Below are 26,973 nucleotides of genomic sequence, written 5' to 3' on the forward strand. Positions count from 1 at the left end.
CCTGATGAAGCCCTGCAAAGTGGGGCGAAACGTTGGAAAATAAATAGTTTTAAACTATTTTTGTTTCACTATTGACCGCAACCCTGACCATCTCCCTGTATATCAATTTTTACGGTCAACTATACATACATATAAATTATTTATATATATATATATATATATACCCTTCCTGCAATCAGAAAATACATTGTCGTCGTAAATTTTATTACTGGGTTTTAATCATACGCAAAACCAGTATCTGTTTATCCATCTAAATAAATATACTAAAAAAAAAATCTGTACCGCAACAACCCATGAAGAGTCATTGGTGCTGGCAATACTTTGTAAGGAAGTGCTGTTACTAAACCAACGGTTGTGTAAGGAGTTGATTAGGTCAGAACCATGCTCGACCACCATATTTTTATCCAATAAAGGGTACCCCTTGCTAAGGCAGCCGGATTCGAACACGGGTCCTTGGAGTTATTTGAGTGCGCAACCCACTCCTAACTAAATATACTAATATACCTACTAGGGATGCGACATCCATGTTTTTTTAACATCGATGTTTTACGTTTGTCCCAATTTTTCATTTTTTTTTTTCCAAAAGTAACTAAATTAAAACAAAAAATTTACAGTATAAAAAATTTCCTATCAACAATTAGGTGGGATAAAAAAGGACCACCAACCATCACGCTAAAGACATAATAACGATAAATCACGTCGAGAAAAACATCCATGTTTTAAAATATCTATGCTCAATATTAAAATATCATTGCATATAAATCTTTTCCAAAAATACATCGATGTTTTTGAACAACAATTTCAGAAACATAAGGTCTGTTCTTACGATCACCACGCTCAGGCCAGTCAGAAGTGCTTTTTGTATCAAAGAATAGGACATCGACCACTAAAAACATCGATGTTTTAAAATATCTTTGCTTACAATACATTACCGAAAAAACATCGATGTTTATAAACAACTATTGAAGGAACATAAGGTCTGTTCCAACGAATACCATGCTCAGGCCAGTCAGAAGTGCTTTTTGTATCAAAGAATAGAACATTGACTACAAAAAACATCGATGATTTTTGTAGTCGATGTGGGATTCTTAGTTTCAAAAACCACTTCTGATAGGCCGTAGAATACGTGATCGTTGGAGCAGACCTTATGTTACTCAAATGGATGTTCAAAAACATCGATGTATTTTGGGTAATGTATTGTAAGCAACGATATTTTAAAAACATCGATGTTTTCTGTAGTCGATGTCGGATTCTTTGTTTAAAGAACCACTTCTGACAGGCCGTAAAATGCGTGATCGTTGGAACAGACCTTATGTTTCTGAAATAGTTGTTCAAAAACATCAATGTTTTTTTGGGTAATGTATTGTAACCAACGATATTTTCAAACATCGATGTATTTTGGGTAATGTTTTGTAAGTAACGATATTTTAAATCATCGATGTTATTTGTTGTAGATGTCGGATTCTTAGTTTGAAAAACCACTTCTGACAGGCCGTAGAATGCGTGATCGTTGGAACAGACCTTATGTTTCTGTAATAGTTGTTCAAAAACACGATGTATTTTGGGTGATGTATTGTAAGCAACGATATTTTAAAACATTGATGTTTTTTGGGGTCCATGGCCTATTGGTTGATTGAAAAAGCACTTCTAACTGCCCGGAGCATGTTACTGAAATGGTAAAAAAAACATCGATGTTTTTTATCGATGTCGCATCTCTAATACCTACTTTACTATGTATACTGTGAAACATTTAAGTTCCAATAATCTTTATATTATGTATTTGTAAACAATGAAATTCTAAAGATATTTCGAAGGAATTCTCAAAGTCAAAAAAAAAATCCTACAAAGGCAAAACAATTTCTAAAATGATGCGAGCAATTTTTTTATATTCCAATTAATATAAAAATTTTATTAGTGATGTTTTCGTATTTCGTAAGCAGATATCGACGCTTAAGATAATTTATTTAATGTCCGGTAGATTAGACAAAATATTCATGATACATATCAAGGGACTAATTGAATTTAATAGTATTAATTATCATCATTCAATACTAGCGATTACTAAAATTATTAAATGCCTTCATGAATTATTCCAATGATTTTAGGCTTAGAAAAATTCTCTTGCAATTTTGCAAAGATTTACAATAGTCACTCAAACTACTGATTTATCTCTAAAGAAATAGTATATAATCAGTGAGAATGTTCATATTAATTCTAAAGTCACATTGCCAGTAATAAACCTCACATCTAACAACTTTTGCATAAAGAAATCAAATGGATGGCTTAAACTCAATTTCCCGTAATGCAAATGAAGTAATTTCTCTTAGCTTAGTCAATTTTTTTTTTGTAATTACTGGACTCTAAGTTATGGACACATTTAGCAAACATCCTGCTTAAACTGGCCAAGTTAGTTTTTTATGCATTCAATGTATACATTTAAAAAGAAATTACCAAGAGGTAAGTAAGTATGTAGCTAGTTTATGAAAGTTCAAGATCAGCCAGATGTTATTATAATGGGTATGGAGACCTTGAATGTACAGGGCGTAACTACAGTCTAGGCGATAATCATACATCTATAATATTTATAGACATCATGCATTGCTTTTCATCGAGAGAGGAGGGTGGGACGCTAAGAAACTGTATAAATAAGTTTCGCAGTGAATTTCTTGCACCAATATTGTTAACAACAGTACATTACTATTATAATATCATGTATGTACATGTATACCTTTGTTTTCATGGAAATATTTTTTTATATACCTATTTTTTCTAATCGGTTTGCTTTACAGAATTTGTTGATCTTTTGCCGCCCTGACCAGCCTTCTCCACGCATATTTGTTAATTCTGTCTATCCATCTGTTTTTTGGTATCCCACGTGGTCTCTTGTCTACTATACTTGAATTCATTGTAGTGTAAAGGCATCCTGATGTATTGCTTTGAGCCACATTTCCCGCCCATCATAACCCCCTTGCCTTCATATCATGAAATATTATTAAATATAATATACCTATATTTGCTACCAAATTGAATTACAATACAATTTTAATAAGTTACTTTTAGATGTAATAATAAAAATCTGTTGCAAACACAACTTTCATTTATTATAAAAATTCATATTTCTGGATTTCTCGAAGTGAATGTAATGAATATCAACGTTGTTCTTGTCATAAATACAACAATTTAGCAAAGCCTTGTACCTATGATTGGAGTCAGGAGGGATCTTGCGATTTCAACTCGTTTCTATTTTTCCCCTTTTCTTGATTTAATTATTATGCAAATTCTTACGTTCAAGATGACGAGTGGTGTAACTTTCAAAATGACGATTTTTTAGATTTGTATCGACTCTAATATATATTTTTAACAGCTTATGTGTAAAGTGCACTGCCCTAACTCCCATCTCTTCCCGTTTAAGTGCTATTTAGCCAACAAAAGTTTTCCAGTTGACCAAAACTGCACATACTCTGGGCGAAGACAGAGGTTTACAGAACTTGGTTTTGGTAGTTGCGACATTTATCATCCATGGTGCTATATTTTGTATTTTTTCATTGATTATTATTTCTAATAATAAGAACTAGTTATTTATTTCTTATTATTATTAGCAAAATAGTATGCACTTTAGACTAATTTTTTTTAAAAATTTGTCAGTTAGTTCATGCGGAACTATTTCAATGAGTTTTAATATTAATACCATCGAGCATTAAAGACTACTTAATTGTCTATTGATTTACTGAGTTTTATAAAAATCGTTTGAATTGTTTTTAAGAAAATCCTAAACAAGTGTAAAATCGATTCTCTAAAGTTGAATTCCCGGTTAATCGATTTTAAGTAAAATGTTGTCCTAACATCCTAGGTTTACAATTACCCTAAATATATAACTTCATTGTCATACAATTTTCCGTTATATACATTTTGATAAACATTGTTATGTGGACCCAGTAGACCTCTAAATATGTGACAGTATATATTTTCCATAAAAAATTCAAATTAAAAATTTTTCACGACCACTTCCCCTTACTATATACGCTATTCATAGGTAAATAAAAGTACAAATGTGAATCCGATTCGACAAAAATAGTGTTTTGGCTGAATGTATGGAATATTGAATATTGTAAATTTAATTTAAATACTTACTTACAAAGTACTGCCCCCCTGACCCTTCATGGCGTATACAACGTTAAAGAACCTGAAAAGTAGCAGGCCATTGCAATTAAGCATAAAAATTTAAATGTCCTTGAGGAATAAAATCAAACGATGCCGAAACTATAGATGGTATCTACTAATGAAGTTGACATAATTCCCCACAAATGGAAACCCTCGAACTATGAGAATATCCCCTCCCTTTTTTACTCAATCTTCTCGTTTTCCTCTAAAAGTCCTCTCCAGCCAGATAATGACAACGATATATAACAGTAACTAAAAATAAGATAATAGTAACCAGTAAACGTTTCGTCTTTTCCAATCTTATCAGGCCTATTAATTGCAAATTTACACTAATGCAGAACAGAGTATACACTTACTTTAGCAGTGGCATGTAACCAAACACAGTGCAAACAGTGCACGAATCGTGAAGTGAAAACTATTTACAGACTGACTGTTCTGTGAGACTTACAGATTTGTTTGAAATATAATTAAAAATACAAGTTTCAGAAACTAAATATAACGCAAGAAAAGAAAAAAAAAAAGTTTTGCTCAGCTAGCTCCATACTTAAATAGGTACACATTTTCGTTTTGAACTAGTTTCTTTGCCTTAATTATATGATTTCTAAAATATGTGTCAGTGGGTTACCCTACTGCTGAGGTGCAGTAGAGTTACCGTAAATACAATACAAGATACATCCTAACAGAGATAACTTGATGCCTGACGTTCATTGGCTGACGACCTGTTACAAATTTGCCCCCTAAAAAGCAAGTACGTGACGAAACGAGAATCATATCGCTAGAAACTAGAGGGTGCAGAGCACTGGACCAGAGCTGAGGCAAAAGATGTTTTTTCTACTTATCTCAAAATATTTGTTTTCTCGGTCAGTAGGTTATGCTTTTTAAAGCTGCAAGTATGGGCATAGAAATCGCAAGGATATTATTAAATAACATTATTATGATACCTAAATGAATTTTTATGTCGAGTTCCTACTTAAAATTGAAACAAAATCATGAAGAAGAATTCATTTGTATATCTGTATAAATTGAAGTTCAATGAAAGAGAGTGCTTTAGAGATTGAGACTGGAAGAAAAATTAATTTTAACTAATAATGAAACCTCAGTTTTTTTTTCTACTTTAACAAAAGAAAATAATAGTGGAAATTTAAATTGGTTGACCATTCATATTAAAGAAAAAAATACTGTTAAAAGAAAAAGATACTCAAACTGCTAAAAATTATTTATCTGAAGCCAAGGTTTCGAGGTACGTTGCATGTCCTAATTAGGGTTCCAGTCTGGTGCAAGCAGTGAAAACATTGCAGATATAAAAATAAATTATAATAATAATTAATTTAAAATAAATTAAATAGCAGAGAAAAAAATGAAGTCGTTTTTCACGACATGCTGCGAACTTGAGCCCTGATAATGTGGAACAAAACATTGGTGTTTAATAAATAGTTTTTTGTTACTTTGAATGCTACTCAAATCTTTTCCTTAATAAATAAATAAGGGTTTTTTCTTTAATTGTTAGCTGAAAATGTTCGGATGTTATATATCGATAATATCAGTAAATACTGATTTTTTTTTCGAATATAATATGTAAAAACCTATATTTATAAAAAATTCTGCTGTAGGATAAAAGATAATTTTTTTTTATAAATCCTTAGCCAACATTTTTACAAAATATTTATTAATAGTAATGCTAAAGTAAATAGTAACGCTTTAAATAATTCAATGCGAACATAACGAAGGGTCTTTCACAGAGTTAGAAGCAAATTAGCTGTATCAAAATTATAGCTTAATTAGCGGTACTTATTATGGATTATGTTCGTATTTATTACATCATCACTAAGATCAGTACATATTTCCTTATTTAAGCTAATAGCTAATTTAGTTGTGAGCATACATATAACAGTTGGTATCATAATGATTTATCCATAACAACCAACTATAGTTTTAATTTAGCTATAGTTTTATTTTCAGTCCATCTTTTTCCAATTCTAGTCGTTGGGCTAAAAAAGGTCCGGAGACCCAGGGTTGTAGTGATTTAAAGTTCTCTAAATAAATGCAGAAAAAAAATAGAAATAAACTAGTTTAAACTAAAACATCTAAAACTAGTTGAAGGTAAAAGATCTAAACTAGTTTAAAGTAAAAGATCTAAAAGTAAGTAAAAGCATAATCTTAAAATAAAGCCGTTTACAGCTGTGTCCTAACTGGACGATCCCTTAGTTGGATTAAGAAAAAAATCGGACATAGGGAGTTCTCCGAATAGAAACCTCAAATGTCCATTTCAGACATCTAACTATAGATCCTATATTTGATTTTTTTAAGCGACCATCGCCGCCATCTGGTAGCGCTATAACCTATTAGGCCATATCCTAATGCCTAACGTAACTTTGCAATGCTTTGTAGCTTAATGTAGTTGAGAGCCCTAATTGAACTTATAGATTAAACTCTATTCTTTATGTTAAATGTTTGCTTAGAGCGAATAAGCGACCGTCGCCATAGTACGTTTGAGCTACATTTGTGTAGTTCAACCCTTGTCGAAATATGCACTATACCTACTGATTTCATTTTCTTCAAATTGAGGCTTTGACATCTTGCAATATTTTAATAAACGTAAATTTGTTTGACAAACAAAACCACTGGATTGATTTTCCAGAGAATAATCCAGCATTATATTGGGTGATTAATCGATAAGAAGAATATTATGATATCCAGCCATACAAACTAATTACTGAAAATGTAATTCAAATATTTGTCTTAAAAATTCGTAGGCATAAACTTCCAAACAAAAAATATGGAATTTTACCAAAAAAGAAACATTGTTATTCGGACAGAAGTTGAGAAAAACGTGAAAATTTTCGGAATTTGAATAGAAAACATTTCCAATCCAGACTAAATTTAATAAATTATAATAAATATATGTCCGTTTATAAAATTGAGATGAGTAAAAGTTTTTTTTTTTATTATAATTGAAGATACCGGTGGTCTGTAAACTGTGTTTTAACACAGAAATATATTTTAAATAATTGCTTTCTACAAACTTTGCACTAACGTTATTTTTTCTTAAACTCAAATTGTGAAATATTCAAAATTGAGTATTTCAGTCTAAAAAAGGAACAAAAAATCATAAGGTTATAATTTTTGTTTGTCAAACTAATACGTTTAAAACATAACTTCTTTATCGTGTAATCTTTAATTACTCAAAAGTTTTATTTTCTATACTACGAATATAACAATTTCTTAAATATTTTCTCTTTCATAAAGTTGTCAATGTCGTCTGTAATTTATACATGAAAAATAGAAGAACAGACTTACTAAAAAAAATCAACATTGATTTGCACCAAAACTGTGCGCTAGTATAGTGTGAAAAAAAAAATGAAAAGAAATATTTCCATATCAACTTGATAATTTCTTACTTTTAGTAAATTGGTTAAAACCCTTATTTACTAAGTCCGGTTCTCTACATGTCCGTTTTATATAACTACAAATTAATGTAATTATACTTTTTAATAACAGAAAAATGTAAAAATATGAATTAAATTAGTAATAATCTTTGTACTTTGGTAGATAAGAGCAGAAACTTTCACTAAGCGGATAATTGGGTGTTTAATTGCAGGAACTAATAACTGAGCGTAGGATACTCTGCATTCCAAATGACAGCTTGAATTATTTAGGTGGACTAGAAAGTCTAGAGAAAACATGATTAAATACCAAATATTTATATTTTTCTATAAATATTTATGCCATTTGTTAATATATTATACATTACTATCCATAAATGGTAAAATACTACTTATGTGTGTTAGTTCTCAACTTTTGGCCTTAATAAGTATTGTAATCCTGTAATTTTTAAGTTTATTTCTCATATTCAAATTGTTGATTTCAATATACATAGATTATTTTACATCGATATATGAATAAAAGCTTCTGGATTAACAAACAGCTAGGTACTTTCTGATTATTTAAGACTTTTAAAATTATGAGTATCGGAATCCATTTTATTTATCTTACGGGGATAAACATTAAGGTTGGAAAAAGATACTTTCCTCAAATCTTTATACTGCGGAAAGATTGAGGATAAGTAAGCTCAAAAGAATGAAAAATAAATCAAATCGATTCTTATCCTTCGGGCGCGCATGGCCTCTACAGTTTACATTTTTATATTTTTACTCAGATAATTATCTATATTATTAAACCTGCCACTATATTAATATTACATTAGATGTATTACCACCATCTAATTATTATTCGATCCAATTAAGAGATCAGAAAAGGAATGGTATGCATCTGTCAAATTCTTCCCTTAATACCCTGTGGTAATTGTCAAATTTAACAAATTACTAACAAAAAAAAATAGTAAGGATTCCATGTTTTTATCAAGAAAGTTAGGATACTTTGCACTTATATTATTTTTTCGTTAATTTTAAAATGGAAAAACAAATTAATCTTTATTTCGGTTTTTCTCCCATGACGGAAAACATGTTTTTGTTTTTACATAAAATCCTTATTTTATGGTTTAACGAAGTAGAAATAAATCTAAATTTTGTTTCTTCCAATTATCATTATTTTTATGATTTTCAAAAAAATCAAAAAATCTAAAGCCTATGGAAGGCGAAAATTATGTATGTTTCTGTTGCTGAATAATTCTTATTTTAGGGTTTAACGAAGTATTATTATTTTTTTTTTTTATACCAGATTCTGGTGGACCTTACATGGTTGATGTAACTTATAATATATATATTTTTTAACAGTTGATTATGAGGGAGTATAGTCATACAAATGACACCCCTAACTATATAAAATGTTCTTATTAAAAGAAAATAATAATAATAATAAAATAAATAGATAAGAATAATACTTCTTAATAAAAGAGGAAAGTAAAATTAATAACAAAAAATAATGATATTGGTACACTTAAATAAAACAAACAGTTGTCTTTTAACGAAGTAGAAACAAATCTAAACGTTGTTCCTTCCAATTATCGTTATTTTTATGATTTTCGAAAAAAAAAATCTAAAGTCTATGGAAGGCGAAAGTTATCAACTTCAAATTATGAGCAAAGAAATGTAATGTATTTTTCTATTGCAGCAAAATTCTTATTTTAGAGTTTAACGAAGTAGACGCGAATCTAAATTTTGTTCCTGTCAAGAGTACAACAGTTTAATAGAAAATAACAAAGCAGTAGTGCAGTCGAAAAATATTAGTTTTTCCTGAACAAATCAAATGCTTCCTTTCTTCACCTTTAGCTATTCATAAAATTCTTTAATAAGTTGTATTTAGCCCACTGCTTATCGTTGCTAACAATTAGGACTGATTATTTTATCAAATAAATAAAACTAAAGGTACTTGGAAGTTTTTTTTTAAAGTTTGAATTTAAGCCCTGTTTAAATATTTTATGGAGAAGAAGACCAATGCGATATTAAGAAACACTTAATTTTTCATTGATTTTCCCAATCTAATCATTAATCGTATGAACAGAAGAATTTTTTGAAGAAAATCGTAAAAAATGTGGCAATTCCACTGTGTCTGATAAGTCGAGTTTATCACAAACGTCGCTGCCACATCCCAGGCATATGCCTGCCTTCAATATGTAATAACAGTTTTCAACGACGTTTCGGTTTTGAGCCAAGCTGACCACATACACCATTTTGTGAGAAATGGTTGTTTGGCCTCAGAAAACTTTGAATTCGAACTTTTTCACGAACGTGGTACTGCCTCATACAATATATTTTATACATAGGTAAAGTTATAGTAAATAAAAAAAAATCATATATAATTAATCTGATGTATCATATATATGTAATATTTTTACATTACAAACATCGTTTCGATCTTTATTCCATGAAGTGCAGATGAAATAGATCCAGAACATTATCTCGGCGGATTATTTTTAAAAACTTTTGAAATTATTCTCTTAACATTTTTTTTGGGTTGATCACTACTCTCAACTTGTCTACCATGATCTTTTTCGTTGGAAGTTTAAATAACTTCAAACATTTTTTTTTCATCACTCATGACTTAAAAACAATTAATTTTTCAAATAGTTTCAATTATAGCCGAAATCATGAAAACGAATGTAGCACAGCCTACAAGGCTCCAGAAAACGGGTCTAGGAAAATTTAGGTAATTTAATTTTCTTTTATGTAATATAATAAAAAGTATTAGAATAATATTTCCCCCTTAATAGAACGCTTGGCTTTCTATGGAATTCTTTTATTCAAGGAACAATTTTTCATGACAATTGTTACTATAATAATATTGCATAACAATGACACTAACATTGCGAAGTTATGAGGCAACGAATTGAATAATTATAAATCATTGGAAATTACAATCGACAATTTAAAAGCAATAAAGTTGTAGTTCTGTAGCTACCTAATTATTTTAATTAGTGTCAATCATAAAAACTAGAATCTTATCCATTTAGTTAATACGTACGTCTTGATTTGTCCTAAAGCAAATTGATCAACCTTCGGTATAGTCACTATCTGAAGTTCTCCTCACCTAGAAGAAAATATACAATATATACATAAGTCAAAATTTATTTGTATATACATAAAAAAAATAAATGAATACATAGAATTCATAATAATAAACTTCTAATTTTTTTAGTCAACACATTGCTGTAAACATTTTAGACAGCCAAAAACCGTAACTGCTTTTTTATGGCTCATCATATAAATTACGCAAAAAAAAAAAAAAAAAAGAAGAGAAACAAATAATGAGACCTAAACTATTTCTGATGTACATAATATAAAAGTTCGTACAAAAGAACATTATTACGAATGTCAATATGGACTAGTTGGAGAATTACGTTCTGGTAACCTGAAATATCAGATCTCAATAAGAACATTATTTTTTTTTTAAATTTTAACGTCTTAATGTTGTCTAACTTAAGACAAAAAAATATGGGTTTTCTTAAATCTTACCAACCTATTCCACCCAAAATGGAAAAGTCTAGGTTTATTCCGTTGGTCCACAACGAAATAAAATTCAACCTGCCCAGGCTGGATGCGGACCGTTACCGCTTATGAAACGAGAATTCTGATTCTCCTGCTCTATCTTGTTAAAGATAGGTTTATCGGTAAAGATTCCAATGTGTAGCTAAAAAATGTTTATAAGTACGAGATCCCTCAATATTTTTATTGATAAATAAAAATAAAAATAATTACAATACAACAATAGAAGAAATTAATAATTATATTAACAAGTATTTGAGGGAGCTTTAATAATAATTTAGTTCTCCCAAAAGAAAAAAAAACTATTTTAATTATTGATATTCAAGTATCTGAATATCAATAATTAAAATAGTTTTTTTTTTTTTTTTTTTTTTTTTTTTTTTTTTAGGGGGGGGGTTATATCTTGTACAAATGTAAAAATTAGCTTAAAAATTGTACTTGCTGGAAGACGTGGAACCGAAAGGCAAGGGGAATGGAGGACGTTATCAGCCGTCTTCCCATCGGTCATTGAATCTTCACACGGCCACGTGTTTTGTGGTCTAGTAGAATTGGACTGCAAAGTGCATGGACTGCTAAATCAGAAAAGTTAAAAACATGCTATTGGAGTGCCCTCTTCTTTGCTCTGAGAAAAAAAAATGATAGGTACAATCATGGAAGAGATCCCACAAGACAAAGAAAACGAAGTAGAAAAACTAGTGTTTTCTTTTTCTTTCTTTTTTAATACTAAATATCACAGAAGAGTATAGTGGTTGCTATTTGATCCACTAATGAACCATAGAGGCAGCGTCCCTCTCCTGCCCCTCGTTGGGTACGCCTATGGATCTTTTCTTAGATATTATGCATTAATAGACGAATTTAATATGTTACTAAATACACCGAATTAAAGGTAAATTTAGATTTTAAAACTATAAATAAACTTCCCAACCACCCAAACCAACTCGTTTCTAACCTGACTTCTCCTTCACTACCTAATAATCCACCTAGACGTCTGAAAAGAAGATGGCCTCGAGACCTTCTCCTTTAGAAATGTTTTTGGAGTTCTATTAATGGGTAGATTCTCCACATGTTTTTATCATGTCATAATATCACTTACAGCAAATTTACTTGATGTGTATATATGTATAAAGTTGTAATTATCAATAAATAAATTATTTTAAAAAAAAGCAATTAATAGTCATTATGTTCAGGACGTTTTGGAGAACTGAGGGGGAAGAGTTCAATCATAAATTGTATCAAGTACTTTTAGTTCGGTCGGGTAGAATGAGGTACGAACAATCACTAATACAGTTGCCCAAGGCGTTCTCGTAGTCTACGTTAACTTACCCGTAAAATGGTCAATAAATGGATTGATCTTGTAACATAATTGCATGAATATCTACCAGAGTAAAGAAATGTAATAAATAGTTCAGCGTAGCATGTTACCTTGATCCATATGAGCTTTCCACATATTTACAATGACCGCAGTAAATTCACGGCACCTTTCCTAGTAAACGTACGGTATCGGAACCGTTAATTTAAGAAAACCAGTTCGAAATAATTACTTAGTCAGAAATGATTCAATGTCAGGGGAAGAGGGGAGTGGAATACAGTACGCGAATTGGAAAGGACTTACGTGAAACCACAACCGCAACGGGCAAGGACGTCAGTTAGGCAAAGGATATTTATTATTTTTTGAAATTCCCACCAATAATATTTCTGAACAGATAATGATAATGTTTCGAATATTACTATTTGATTGATACCCTGCTAGACCAAGGAACAAGAATCATCATAGTACAAGAGCCGGGAAGAAAAAAAGGCAGGTATCTCACACCAATTTTTTATTACTTTAATGAAAACTATATATAATTACTAATCAAAATTGATGAGTCTGCCAAGTATAGGTAGAGGGAATAAAAAATGACGGCTGTTTCAAAACCTTAAAAAAAACATAAATTTTTCATTCGGAGCTCTATATCTTAAAAACTACCAACAACACTAGAAAATCTAAGAGAAATTTAAAGAAGAGTAAATTTGCTGAAATATTAACCCTAAAAGAGCTATTTACGTCCAATAGTTCTCGAGATATAGCTTTTTAAAAAGCAAAATTTCTTTAAAATACTCTGAAAGATTAGTAGTTAGCTAATTTATTTTGAGAAATCTATATCTGAGGAACTATGTGACGTACAGATGTCTATTAGCACTCAAATTAAAGCTAGTTTCACTAAACTACTGATCTTTCAGTACATTTTTATACAACCTTACAACATTTTTATGACATGTTGCTTTTTAAAAAGTTATATCTCGAAAACTATTTAACGTAAATAACTCTTTTAGGGGTAATATTTCAGCAAATTTACTCTACTTTAAATAATGTTCTCTTAGGTTTTCTTGTGTTGTTCCTACTTTTTGAGATATAGAGCTCTGAATGAAAAATTAGTTTTTTTTATTGCTTTGAAACAGCCGCCATTTTTTATTCTCCCTACCTATACTTGGCAGACTCAAAAATTTTGACCAGTAATTATACATGGTTTTCATTAAAGTAATTAAAAATTGGAGTGAGATAACTGCCTTTTTTCTTCTCTTAGGATCTTGTACTATCTGGTTTGAGGGGTGGTTTGGAGTGATTTATATAAATTATTATTTATTGTTTTTATAAAACAGGGTTGTAATAAAAACAGATTTTTTTTTTTCAAAAAATTAAATCATCTACTTTTTCTATTCATTAAGTAGTCCCATTAATAATAATAATAATAATAAAATATCACTCAGATTTCTTATAATGTACCATAATATTAATTTAAAATTTTAAAAAAAGAAATTAAAATTTTCACTTTATTTCTATCAATTATTTTTAAACTTTGATGGTTATCCCGGATGAAAAGCCATCTGAGCTATAATCTATTTAGTACATTATTAAAATGATTCATTTGGATAATTTTTTTTGGTAGATTTGTATAAACTTCCTGGTAGAAGATATATTTCCGAAACATATTTTTTAGAGTATACATTTTTTTTTATATTGTAAATAATTTTTAGAAATTTAGTAGTTGCTAGTAAATATAAATTTAAGAAAACTATTTTAGTTCAACACCTACAGTTGCTACAATTACAATCAATCATGTACACTCGGATTTTTTGTGCAAATTATTAAATAATCAGTTCAAAATTAAATTTCTGGGATAGAAACTAAACTGTTTAAACTAGTAAATGATAAATGACTTCCTGTGTTCAAACAAATAAAATTTAATCAAGGATTAAATACTAAGCTTTAATCGAATCGTTTGTATCTGACTAAAATCACATCCTACTAATGCATTATATCGAATGGTCAATGCTAATTTAAACTTATAAAATCCATTTTTAATTTCTTCACTTATTAAAATCCAGTTTATAACAGAAAACATTTTTTTTTTTTGTTTTTTAGCAACCCTTCGTTTCATAACATCTAATCGTCTGATTCTAAATCGTTCTAAAATTAAAGTATCTTTATGTATCAGGGACGATATGATTATGAAAAAATGTTTAATGCTAACTGCATAATTATTTCGTTGAGGCTTATTTTTTTTTGATCAGGTGAATTAATAAAATCTTCGTTTTAATTTTATTTATGTAAAATTAATAAGTGTAAGATAGATAAGAGGTAATTTTTTTGAGAAATATTGACTTAGAGTGAGTTAGTGCATATTTCGATGAAGTACATAAGTAGAGATTTATACCTAGCTTTTGTTTTGAGAGCTATCATCTGTAGTAATTTAAAATAAATCGACTGGCTTTATTTAAAATTACATAACATTGAATAAAATAAAATTCCCTTCGATGGATTCACTTGTCCTGATTTACCTTATGGGTTCGTAAACAGACAGTGCTATCTAAATGTATTGTGATATAACTTATAGCAATTTAACATTTTTCTAACTAAAGTTAATTTCATTATTGTAATAAATTTTCGAATCTAAAATAAAACAATTTAATTTCATATCCAATCTAAAAATTGAACATTCAAAATTAATAGTGTACAAGCTGCCAAGTTTTCAAGTAATGTAATATAGTATATTACATTATACTACTTATTATTATCTATTAAAAGAATATAAATAACAGAAAGGGCGTTTGATTTTAATAATCACTGAACAATGAACAAATAAAAAGATACATTGAAATTTACGATATAAAACTAGCAACGTTCTATTGTTAAGATGTCCGTGAAACACGGTTCTTAAGTTAGCAGTCCTATTATAACCACGTGCGTTAACGTAATAGATTTTTTTTTTGGAGTTAACAAGGTGGAACATATTTTATTCACGCTATTAATTTTTTTATGCTAAACAAGCAAAGGCCAGATATACTAAGACACGTGGGAAGCGTGTGTGCAGTATATAAGAATTGTACGTAAACTTATTCAACACACCAAATTTCACTATTACGTCAAAATTATATACATATAATTTTCGCTGAAATATGAGTTCATGAAATAATTATCTTGTTATGAAGTAAGCAAAGAAAAAAAGTAAAAAAAAAAAATGTTTCAAGATTTACAACAGTCCTTATGTTTCGAGAAACACCTCAAGTTCGGACTTAGCATAGAAGTGATATTAATTCTTAATAGTGTGGTGATAACGATTAAAAATTATTTTACTTTGTATCCTAAGATATTTGTCAACAAGTTTGGTATGAGAAGCTAAACACTTATATTGAAAGATTGTTAGTAACCGTACGAGAGGATTTGCTATGTATTGTTCGGGATTTAGTCGGGATGCTAGGATAATCGCTGAAGGCCATTATCTAAAAATAAATTAATTAATTGACATTGAGTCCAGCAAAACTATTATTATAATTGGATTCTTTTCCAAAGGCTTGTTGTGTGTTTATCAGTTACCAATTAAATATTTTTATATTTATAAAATGTTGTTACTATTAATTATATAATATAATAAGGGGTGGTATTGTGTAATATAATAGTAAATAAACTTCATAAAGGAACTAAGTATTTATTTACAATGTATGGATATCTGATGGTATTAAAATGGTTGTAATGATTCAGATAAATGGTTGCCATAAAATATGATGATTACATTATTATTATTGCCTAATATATACTTATAGCTGCTGATTTGAATGATTCATGTGTGATGTAGTTCCGTTGGTGTCGTCTTGTTTATAAAGGATGTCCCCAGGTCACATCTGGTCGAAGTGTATCTTGCCTTTCTTCGTTCCTGTACTTCTCTCCTCTCTCTCAATCATGGTCCTCTCTCGTCTAAGTCTTCCTCTTCAATGTCCTTTTTCCAGGTCTAGTTATCCTGCTCCGTTTCTCCTAATTCCCTTTTGGGGCGTTACCTTATTTTTGAATGTAAATCCTCATTAGGCCATAGGTGACACAACGCTCCCTAGGTAGGCGTCCCCCCCAGGCCCAAGAGGGGGTCGGAAAGTTTGACATGTCCAGGAAGTGCACCTGTTTAACTAGCTTCTGATCCTTCGTCAAAAATTGTCGTTTTTGTTGTAAAACTTAAGTGTTAGCAGATCTAATAAGGGACTCGTGTGGCAAACTAAACACAGATGTGTATATATCTAGGGACGCAACAAAAAGTTCCTTGAAAAATATACCACCCTGACCAGGTATCGGGACAGATGGCGAAAATCCTTAATAATATCCAGAATAGTTAAAAGGTCAATACAGATCATATTATATGTGTTCTGAAGACGGTCTGAGCGTTGGTCAAAAAGGTACAAAAATAGCGGTCAAAAAAATACTATCACTAAGTTTAATCAAAGAATAAGGTCCAATAACAATTTAAAACAATCAAACTCACATCAATAACAAACAAATCAATCAAATAAAAAGAATATATACTCACCACACATTTTTCAAATTCCTAATTAACAATGAGATATTGGTAAATAATGGAACAAAAGATACTAGAGTGGAAACTAAATTGTACCAAAATAATAGGTTAAATATTATTCCTTAACTCAAATTAATAGATTAACTTACCTAATACCTATAAATTTCCAAATAAGAAAATTACATTAATAAAAAAATTATAGTAACAATAAAATAAAACTAAACAATAATACTGGCCATTCGAATTATAGTTATCTCATGCTTTCTAGACCTCCCAACTTCAATATCTGTTCGAAATTAAACAAGGTTTGCAAAGTTGAGTGAAAATACCACATGAATGCTTATGAAATGAAGCAACTATTATGAAATCCCTTCATATTGCTACTTGTTTCCTTTCCTTTTGCTTCTACGAACGCCAAGCGATATTATCATAAAAATTGGTTAATGTTTTAGAGGGAAACACCTCTTAGAATATATTATATTGACAAAAGTTGAGCTAGAGTAGAGACATTTGGAAAATCATTTAAAAGATTACATTTCGATAACGGAAGCTGTAAGCACAAAATTAAGTACATTTACGGTGCATTATCCCCTCCTTAATTACTGACACAGTCAATATAAATAAATAAATGTGTGCTGGTATGATGGTACTTGGGAATAATTGAAGAAATCATTGTGCCTCTTAAGGGTTATGAGTTAATAGGTTTGAATACCTTATAATAATCAATAAGCCCTATGAGAAAACTACGTTATTACGTTGAATTGTGTAATGTTTTGAAGTTCTAAAATTTTTTCTTACTACTCCCTACCTGTTCATTTCTTACATACTGCAAGGGAGGGAGGTAACCAACCTATTACAAACGAATTGGGGGGTCTACTACCGTCTCCCAGGCCGGATCCGAATCGGTTCCATTGAAGTTTGGAGGTTACTAAGTGAAATTCCAATTTTTGTATGTTTTTTTTTTTTTTTTGTTTTTTTTTATCACCGCCTTCCTGATCATTTGTGACACACGGTAGAGTTACTGAGAGGTAACCAACCTCTTCTAACTATGGTGGGAGGTCATGTTTTCATTTAGTAAGACCACCAGAGAAAATAAAGTCGACCTTCAAGGTCGGATTCGAACCAGCGCCGCTCCAGTCACTTGGCAGTAGCTTAACTCTTTCAGCTACAAACATCCCTGTGAATCTTAATCTGTACCTGCCAGTCCAGAAGGTGAAAGAAAAACATCGCTACAGTTAAATAAATAAGAAAAACTAGAATATTCCATTTAATGGTCTCCCGAAAAAACTAACCAAGCAAGAATGGGTCAGTTTCTGTCTGGCTCCAACAGCCCATTGATACGGGATATGCGGTTGCATAATGTTTCTCTACACTGTAATCACAACAACTTTCCATTCACTCAGATCAGATTCGCAAATAGATCCGTTTTATTGAGTGTTCCGTCAACCCGGCAGGCTTTGCGAAAATTGTGAATAACGTATCTTATATAAATCTAGGGCCTCACCTACCGCATACTGCACATATTGCGCGCATATTGAGACAATCTTTCGTAACCTACAATGTTAACAGATTAGATCAAGTTCCAACGGTAATTTTAACCTAAAACAGGTTCGGTGTCCTGCGTTCTGTATTAATTTAGTTCACTTCCTGGTCGAATATTGGTAGTTCCTAAATAAGAAAGTAAAGCAATCAATTCAAACGCGTTTTTGAAAAAAGAATTTCTTAATTTATTTATTTATATTTGCTAAATTTTCTTGTAAGAAATTGGTTCATTCCACTGAGGTGGGTAACCCAAATATGGCTTAGGTTCCATTAAGGCCTGATTCTGAAAAAAAAAATACACAGTTGGGATTTTATGTTAGTATAACTTGTGGGTTCTGGTGCCCTCCTGGGGTCCACCCAGCCTCGTTAATTGGGTACCCTTAATTGGGTAAAATTCTAGCGATCGAGCGTGATTCCGACCAATCGCCTCCTTGCACAGCCGTTGGTCAGGTAACGGTAGTCCCGTACAAAGTACTGAACCCCTGACCCTTCATGAGTTGTACTGGTACAGATTTTAATTTTTTTTTTAAATATGGAACAGTTTGAAGTCAAAGGACATATGTCTGTCGTTTGAAGTAAGTTCTCATGTTTATTCATGTATTCATGTATGTATGTATGAATAATATTTTTTAGCTATCTGGTAACCTGTTGATGATTTCCATAGCTAAGAATCTCTAATTTCTGGATAATACAATGGCTTTGGACATATTTCGTTTTTTAAAAATAAATTAGGTGTACTACATAAAAAAAACAGGAGGTTATCCTAATATGGCTTATAGATTCCCAAATAGTCCATACTAGAACATCCTTTATTTCCTGTTGTTTTCGAGCATATTTTTATCATAAAATTAGTAATTGATTGTTTATTATCTGTTTCGATGTATCTTTCGGAGCAAATTACTTTTCGACCAGTTAAAAAAATATGAAACGGACAGAGAGGTAACTAAAAAATGAATTGAAAGCTAAGAAAGAAGTAATGTCATCCTACAAAGCATCTGAGCTGCTTGGTGTCCTTAGGCGCATTCTGAGAAGAGACAACCTACTTCCAACAATACCCAAGCCGAGACAAAATTAAGTTGACTGTGCAGCCCATATTTGGGTCTTAATACGTCCTGATAATGGTTTGTGTGAATGGCCTAAATTCCTCCTAAACTTCCCCCTAAATTGATTTTCTTACTTTATTTAGTATTAAGACAGGTTACTCTTAATTTAAGCAAAATTTCAGACCAATTGATTTGATACTAAATGAGCTACAGGTGTTCAAATCTTAGGCAGGCCATATCTGGGTCACCGACCGTGTCAGACGCTAATATTTCGACTTCCAACACCTCAAATCAGGTTTCGATATCGTCTTTCTTTTTTATTACTAACTAAAAAAATCCTTTAGTGCCTTCTTTTTGAAGCCCCCAGTCTCATTACTGTAGGTAACGGCAATTGTAATTATTATAAATTTTCTATTATAATCGTAAAATTAAATGTATATTTTACGAATGTAACTTTGAAACATTATTTTTAAGTTGCTACTTCTGAGAAAATTGACTTTTTTTACTCATTATTAGTAAATAAATATATTAGAGATAAACATGAAATTAATTTTTAAACCACATACAAAATTGAACATGGTGCTTTAAAACTTAAATACGGGGAAAAAAATTTAAAAAACTGAACATTATTTAATTAATATGTATACAGATTTGTTCATCTAGGTTTTATACCTGATTTATTTCAATTTCACCATGGTCCAATTTGAATACCTAACCTTCTTCCCAAGCCAAGCCAAAACCATCGCACTCAAAACTTTTTCATTTTTTCGAAACATGAAGTTGATCCTTATGGTGGCCGGTCTTTAGGGTTTTCGATTTTCGGACAATCATATTGCATGTTGTAGATTTTTCTGCTGGTCACGTACACGTGGACCATGACATAAGTTTCAGATTGGACAATTGACGGATTTCCCGTAAAATGGTTTTAAGTATGAAATTCAGCAAGTATATTTCAACTACTTTCTGGCATATTCTGATTGGTGGTAACAATGAATCAATACTTACGTAAACCTTAAACAAGGCTCTTGTACTCCAGAACTGAAAGAATAATAATTTAATCAAGAGTAGGTGTTTTTTTATTTTAATATTTAACTCAGAAGTTTTATATTTTAGTCAGAAATTTTTTAATTAATATTTACATCTTTATAGGAGAAAGTTTGAAAAAGACTTTTCGATTAATTTTTTCAAGGAAAATTTCTTAATATGTTTACCGGAAGCGTCAATTATTTTATTGCTACATTTAATAATTAGAAACCAAATATTCATTTCCATGAACCATGACTTAACATCGAGTCACGTGATTCACTCTCTATAGAAAAAATACATTAAAAAAAGAGTTCAATATAAATTTTCAAAGCATATAACAATTATTATGGCCGAAATGATTAGTTTTAATTTTCAACTCCATTAATATTAATGGGAATGAGCTAAAAGAGAAGTGCAATCTAGTATAAGAAATTAATTTTTTTTCAGGAATAAGGTCACCGTAAATATAATTCATTGCTATCCAACTCCTATTCCTATCAATCTATTGAATAGATATAATTGTTTTTTAAACTTATCAAATAATAAAGAAGATATTTTCATGTAACTAAGATAGGCATGCATGGAAATATATTCAGCATGCATTATTTATTCACACTTTACATGTTAATTTAAATTTACTACTGTAACGAAACTAGATAAAACAAGAAAATTTGTACTTGATATTACTATCATATAACAATGGCTTGTAAAAAAAAAAATGTCTATCAGTAGCAATTCAATAACAATTTTCAGTTAATAGGTTCCGAGGACACCTTTTTAAGAGGAAGTTGTCCGAAATTAACCTTAGCATTCTATTTTTTGTAGACCTATCCCTAAATTTATACACACCCCTAGTTATGAATTTTTTGCCCAGATAAATCCTCTTGTTCATAATAATTCAACTCTTTTCGTTGCCAATAAATCTCCGAGTCCTCTGGAAAGATCTCCACGGAACCTATTAACTTAAAATTTTTATTGCATTGTTACCGATGAATATTTTTTTTTTAAATCCATTGTTTTGTGATAGTAATGTGTATAAAAGTTTCTTGCTTTAGCTAGTTTTGTTACAGTAGTAAATTTAAATTAACACGTAAAGTATGAATAAATAATGCATGCTGAATATATTTTCAAGTATACCTGTTGTATATGTCTTCTTGGTTACATAAAAATATCCTCTACATATAATTATTCTATCGATGTTGAAGTTTCTTCCTTCATTCTATAAGGACCTGTTTTCCAATTACATCAACTATTCATCTTGACACGGATTCAGGCCAAAATTAATCCTAACCAAGTACAATCCTGTAAACGGTAAAACAATCTTTTGCATTTTCGGTTCAACTACCGTCTATAATAACCATGGAAGCGTATATGATAGTGTAGATTTATGCAATCAAGTACTGTCACACACATGCGAAGTCATTAAAGCATACTAGCTTCCGGAAAGTGGTCAATGATTCCTTTTCGCTCTCTAGCCAACAAGTGGAAGCAGCATCGGAGCAGAAACTTCTCAAGTTATTGTTGTACGCAAGAAAAAAAAATGCAGCACATAATCCTCTAATGATGTTATTTATGCGTTCCATGGCTTTTTTTGTTAACTTCCTTAAGCTATATAATGTGAAAGAAGTTTACAAATTGATTGGTCAAACATTTTCACACGACGTATTACTTGATTTTGCTCTCCAGGTTCCCAGAGTTCAAATAATAAATTATTAAGTTTACGTTAATCCTATAAAATCGAAGTAATGAAAATAAAACTTAATCATTATATAAGTTTTATACTAAAATTACATTAAGGATTCAAGTTAAAAAATAATCTATCAACATTAATAGTAATTCTTTCTTATTCGGAATAAAATGCAATCATGTAGATATCATAGTAATGTTGCTCATATAAAGGCCTATTGAATCCTCTAATTTTCTAGCAGTCACTAAAAATATTATAATAACAAAAACTTAATAATTATTTTTTACATAGTTCATTTTGTAAAAGTCTAATTCCTTATTATTTCAATATAGTAAGGTTAAAATTGGAATTTTTCAATTTACTTTTTAAATAAGATAATATGTATACAATTTGACAATAAATGTCCAATTTGACATTTTTAAGCATATCATTTCTTTTAGAATATAATAATTGCTAGAAATCAATTTATGATCATTTTGTATTTTTTTGTAATATGGATTGATTTTAAACATTTCCATCATCACCACTATTCAATAAAATTGATTGCATTACTTTACATTATACTTTGTTTTGCCAATGCTTTTTATTTCTTGTAATATTTAGTATTTATTTTATCTTGATAAATTCTTGTGAAGCCTAAAAGGATTTCAATTGAATTTTCAATATATTGTTTAAAATAATTTATAAACCCTTCTGACCAAAATTTGGAAATTTAAAATATCAATTTTATTAAATTAATTTATTTTATTTAATTTATTAAATATATAAATAAATTAGTAATAATAAATTATTTTAAACTTAAATATTATTAGAAAATAAATATGATAACTAAAAACCTAAAAAACAATTAAGACTTTAAAATATTCTAGTTTAGCAGTTTATAATTTACTGTTGAATAATAATACATAGAAAGAATCAGAACTGTAGAAATAAAAAGCTAATAATATTTACCCACAATTTATTTTGAGTATGAAAAAAATATCTATTTAATATTGTTAGGATTTAATATATATGAATGGGAAATTATTTTCAGGTTAATTTAATTAAATTCTACTATTTCAGATTCTTACAAAATTTTAGTTAATTAGTCGCATATGCTTTATTTATTATTTTTTTTGTTTACGTATATAAATAAAACATGATTAGACTTTTTTTTTTTTTTTTTTTTTTTTTTTAACAATTGAACCATGAATTGCAAGCTTCTGTTTGTGTTCACAATTACGACATACACTAGCAGTCTCTGTAACCCAAGAAGTTGTAACGAGACATTTCTTTTCTTGTGAAACTCGGTCAATAGAATCTGTCCCGTATAACTTTACATACATTTCACTGGTTGTAATTGTATATCGTATGAAATCTTATTACATGTGAATTGATATACAAATTAATGCTAAAGACATTTGTTAACTAACTGTGAAATCATAAAATTAAGAAGTGAATTAGTCATGGAAGTCTGGGTTAGTAATACCGTTCCATTTTTATTTATTTTTTTTATTTTCAAGGAGATCAGAATTGGAAGTTGACTTCAGGATTATAAAAAATAAACTGAATAGACTCATAAATCTAAATTTAACTGATATTTTAAGCGATCTAGGGTGCGAAATTAATTAGTGCCAACAAAACTCACCAATATGTCCTTGTTTAGTTTTAATTTTGGATTCATTATTACATCCTAGCTGCATTTCGCGGTTCCATCCATGTTAACTTTGGATTATAAATGCCTTTTTCGTACTAGATACAATACCAAGTTGGTATAATTCACTAAATAACATCCGAAATTTAAGTGGATAACCAAAAGGACCAATCTGATGGGTTTTTATAAAGAGGAAAGCACATAATATATTTTTTATTAATTCCACTCCTCTTCAGTAAAAAATACACCGAAAAAAAATTCATGGGTAACAAAAAAATAACTACGAAAACATAATTCAAACCTAATGATCCATAAAAATCTTTAATGACAGTCATCATCCATATTTTTAAGGTTATTAACGCTCTAAAATACAAAATAATCTGATACATTAAGTTAATCTTCTTCTTCCAAATATAAGTCTAATTTAATAATAGATGGGACTATAATTTCTTGATCCATCTCTTTTTCCGGGTTTTGTAATAACCGTTTTATAAAATTAATCTAAAAATGTTAGGTTAATATACAATTTGCATACATGAAGGTGCAATATATGTCTACCTATAAGAATACCCTTGTTCAACCACTTACAGCAACCATAACTTCCCGTTTTAAGCAAATATTTCAAAAGTGATAGAGTACCGTCGCTCCCTGGGGGTCTTAGTGGGGTGGGTCAAACCGGGAAGGATACCCTTTTTTTGTTTAATGATCTCCTCTTGTGAGATTGTGATATGTCGTACATCGACCAACCTACTCTCTATAATTGTTGATAAGTAAGACTACCATGAAGGGTTTCACGCTGTTTTCCAACTACAGGTGCTTTTTAAATATTGCTCGATTAAACAATTAATTAATATGGTATAGGACCGTCGCGCCCTGGGGGTCTTGTGTGGCAAGTCCGTTCGGGAAGGAATATGGTGGTCTGCGAGTGTAGTTGTGGCTTCAAAGTGAAAAATACACATGGACATAGACACAGATGTTTATTTTTAGTGAAAGAATAATATATTGATTTAAATTTGCCTTTATTAAATTTTTATTCAAAATTAATTCAAGTAACATACATCTCACTAAAAAGAACTACAATTTTAGAAGGGTTTCATGAAAAAAAAAAAGTAATTCTAAGCAATTCAATACTAGCGATCATTTATTTTTAATACCATTTCCATGTTCTTGTAATTTCGTTTGCTAAGTAACGGTGGTGATTTATTATAGGAAGATGTTCCAAAAGGTGGTCAAAAAAGGTAAAACATTAGCAGAAAACTATAACATTTGGTTAAAAACGAAACCTTTACTTGGTTACTTGTAAATAGTTGTTCCTGCTATTTATGACGGCCACCCTGATCATAATAATCAAAAACGGTCAACTAATAATCTTTCAATATATTTATTATAATTTGTTTCAACCAACTATAAACACTATTCGATACCATTAATAAACTACAAACCATTTGCTCTGTTTTTCAATTATTACTAAATAATTACAAAACTATAAGGGATTTTGTTTATGTACGAGAACAATGATGTAAAATGAATTCAAGGTAAATTTAATTCAGAGAATATTTAGGCCCAATCGTTATGTTAAAAAATGCAGATAAAAAAAAAATCGAAAAGTGGATTTTAAAGAAAAAGGGAAAAAATAAATAAAACTGTTTAAATTGAAATAATTTACAATTACCTAAGTAATTGATCTCAATGTTAATTTATATTTCATTAAGAAAAATAATGTGTTTCATGAAAAGAAAACATCGGAAAAAATAACTTAGCAATCTACGTCGAGGAGTGTGCCAAATTATCTTTTGATCCAATTAGGTCGTATTTTATACTTTATTTTCCACAATTCAGAGAGGTCTTTCCAACACGGTAGTTAAACTGCGAGATGAGCACATCACAAGATTCCCCTTACTCGCTCGTGACAATGGAAAGAAACAGTTGATTTATGAGCGTGCAATATCTTGTACAAAGAGGTTACTCCCCTGAATCCGCTGCCTGCTGCGAACAGAATTCTATGGAAGTGCTTTCTCCAGACCGATACCCGGAGTAACGGCCATCTCAATGGGCTTCTTCGCCTGGAGATGGTGGATGGTGGAAGAAGGCCAGACCTGACACCATTCCTGATTTCATTTCAGCTAGCTCCGATATTGGGTACAGGTGAAGGCTTTTGTCAATCCTTTGTGGACCAAGCATAGTCAATGGCCGTGGGCTACTAATGGGTTGGCGATTTCACGTCATTATTCAGGCGCAACACTACGAGTGAAATACTCTAGATCAGGAGTCCTCAACGCTGTGCCCGCGAGCGAATTGGTGCCCGGCAGCTGTTGTATGTTTTATACATACGATAGTATTTTCTTGAAAATAGTTATAGGCTTATACGAGAAAATTTTAAAGAAACTTTTCTGTAAATATTTACTTATTCATATGTTAATTCTTTATTTCGTGAATTTTTAAATTATATTTTTTATATATTCTATATGAGTGTGTGTATTGCATATTTTTAATACTCAACTAACAATCAACCAAAAGTAATGTGCCCTAGGCAGAATTTGGCAGGCGAATAATACTCTACCTGATACCATATATTTTTTCAACGTACCTACTCAACAAAATAAAGATTTTCAAGAATCGGAAAAGCAACAATATCTTAAAAAAATTAAAATGTTTGCTAAATCTAATAAGAATACGTCATTATTATATTGGTATGAACAATTGCACAATTATAATAAAGTGATTTAAATTCATAGAGATACTGCAATTTTAAGTTAGTTCTCCCTCGTGTTTTCGCCTTTCACATGACCTGATACTTATAAAGCAACCAATGCAAGGAATGCATTAATATTAGCAATTCAAACTACAAGTAAATTACCATTAACCAGTGTCGTTTAAAAATTCTATGTAAGAGAAAAGTTCAGAATACTACAATCATCTAAACTATGAATCAATGATGGAAAAATTATGGCAAAACTATAAACCTATGAATGTTTAATATATTATATAATAATTTACTTTTAAATAATCATTTAAGATAAATGCACCATTAATCGGTTTTTATATTTATATTTTACTTTTCAAACAATTCTAGTTTTATAATATAGTTAGTAATAATTTATTAAAATTTTTTTTTGAG

At 30.1% G+C, this 26,973-nt stretch overlaps 1 protein-coding gene across 4 annotated transcripts in view; it reads right to left on the bottom strand.

Moving 5' to 3' along the window:
* LOC106680598 (protein yellow) overlaps positions 1–26,973 on the bottom strand; it is a 191,373-nt gene that overhangs the window by 102,735 nt on the left and 61,665 nt on the right. For 2 of the 4 annotated variants that reach the window (XM_014420418.3, XM_014420419.3), the window contains exon 2: positions 10,582–10,647. The exons of the other annotated variants lie outside the window; for them this stretch is intronic. The gene's annotated coding sequence lies outside the window, so the exon portion shown is untranslated. The remainder of the gene's footprint in view (positions 1–10,581; positions 10,648–26,973) is intronic. 4 annotated transcript variants of the gene reach the window in all.

This window comes from Halyomorpha halys, unplaced genomic scaffold (genome assembly GCF_000696795.3).
Source record: "Halyomorpha halys isolate HHAL.00 unplaced genomic scaffold, Hhal_1.1 Scaffold269.1, whole genome shotgun sequence".
Lineage (NCBI taxonomy): Eukaryota > Metazoa > Arthropoda > Insecta > Hemiptera > Pentatomidae > Halyomorpha > Halyomorpha halys.